Consider the following 2,073-nt stretch of genomic DNA (forward strand, 5'->3'; position numbering starts at 1 on the left):
CTAATGACCACCACAGCCTCATTGCTGGGCTCAGGCAATCCTTCCATATCAGCCTTTCAAGTAACTGGAACTACAAGTGTGCACTGCCATGCCAAGTTTATTTTTGTATTTGTCATAGACCCATGGTCTCACCTAGGTGCCCAGACTGGTCTTGAACCCCAGATCTCAGTCAATCCTCTCACCTCAGTCTCCCAATGTGACTGGGTATAAAACCAAAGGAAATAAAATCAGTATCAAAAGGAAGTCGCCAACTCCTATGGGCACTGCAGCATTTGTCAAGATGGCCAAGCTTGAAAACAACCTAAATATTTGTGGAATCTGTGTTGATTAAGAAAATAACATGTGTACACACACACACACACTCACTTTCTGTGTTATGTGGCAGTTTTTATTTTTAAAAGAATGTTGATAATGATTTTTATATGACTTTACCAATTTTAAACTCACCAAGAATATACAGAGTTTCTTTTTCTTCACTTATCAAAAGTTTTCTCTCTCTCTCTTCTGGTTGATATTAGCCATTCTAACAGTTGTGAGACAATATATCATTATTGTGTTTATTTGAAATTGCCTCTATTGGTGATGCTCAGTGCCAATTCATATACCTGTTGGCAATATGTATGCCCTCATTGGAAAATAGCTATTCATTTTTGGGCTGTTTTATATTCAAGTGATTATGATTTTCTTCCTTTAGCATCTCATCAAGTATATGGTTTGCAGATTTTTTTCTTGTCCTGTAAGCCTTCTTCCTTTTCCCTTTACAGTGCAGAAGTTTCCAGTTTGATGTCTCCAAATTGTTTATATTTACTTTTATTCCTGTAGTCATAAAAAAATTATTACTGAGACCAATATCAATATCAAGAATGTCTTCCAAATCCTTTTTATGGTTACATTTTATCAGCATATTCTCTGCCACCAGAGTAGTGTGGTGGTTCAAGTAAGGGTTTCTACATTTCATATTAAAATTTCTCAAACTTTTTTATAATTTGCAGTTCCACAAATTATTGTTGTACCTGAATTGAGTCATTTATCCTCATTCTTTCTATGCTTTGGCATACTTTGTTTGAGTTGGGGTATTTGAAATTCAGAGATATAAACATCATAATGTTTATGATGTTGCCTTGTCTAGATTAATATAACACCAATCACTATGTTAGAGATTCTATGAGACTCATACCTGTTCTTAGGATGTGTCTGCTCTGTATGTTGGGCTAGAAACAAGTCTTTGCATAAACCCTCAAAGAACAGAAATGTGGACTCCTACTCCACTCTTCTGTTTATTCCCTGATGAAGAAGTCAAGAGTTAGAACATCCCATCTGATTGCATCATGCTGCATTGTAAAGGAAGAGACATTATGGTGGCAAAATTACTAAACTTTCTCTTCCATGTAATTCATTTTATCATGTGGATTCTGCAAAGTCTTGGCTGTTTTTGAGTTCTCACACAGGCAATGGGGTAAGTATTTTCTTAAGTACATATATTTATGGTGGAGTGGAAACCTGTGACTTGTACTTGCCATCATACTTATATGTTTACCATGGTATCTTATGTTTTATTTCCAAAGGATATTCACCTGAGTCTAGCATGTGGAAAAAAATTTTATTTTCATGTTTTTCAGCTGTGACTTCTCATTACACTGAAGGTCTTTTGCCAGAGAAGAGCATAGAAGACTCCCTTGCAAAGGTGCCAATGGGAAAATATGGTAAATATGTCCTTAAGAACCTATGTTTACAAAAATCTTGGTTAAGTGTGCATGAGTGTAGATAGAATGCTCAGTTGCAAATAACGATTACAAATGTAACAAGAGTAGGAAAGTCTTTCATCAACACTCCAAATTTGTTATCCACCAGAGTATTCATATTTGTGAAATGACTTTCAGACCCGAATATGACAAAACCTTTAACCGGTCCTCAAAATGTAGTCAACATCAAATAAATAGTGGAGGAAATATACACAATATATGTGGGAAAGGATTTAAGAAATCATCCTATCTAAATAGACATGAAAGAATCCATAGAGGAGAGAGAGCCCTAAAAAGTGAAAAATGTGGCAAAGCCTTTAGCTATTACTCA

The sequence above is a fragment of the Carlito syrichta genome, unplaced genomic scaffold, assembly GCF_000164805.1.
Source record: "Carlito syrichta isolate Samal-C Ts95f unplaced genomic scaffold, Tarsius_syrichta-2.0.1 Scaffold315927, whole genome shotgun sequence".
NCBI lineage: Eukaryota > Metazoa > Chordata > Mammalia > Primates > Tarsiidae > Carlito > Carlito syrichta.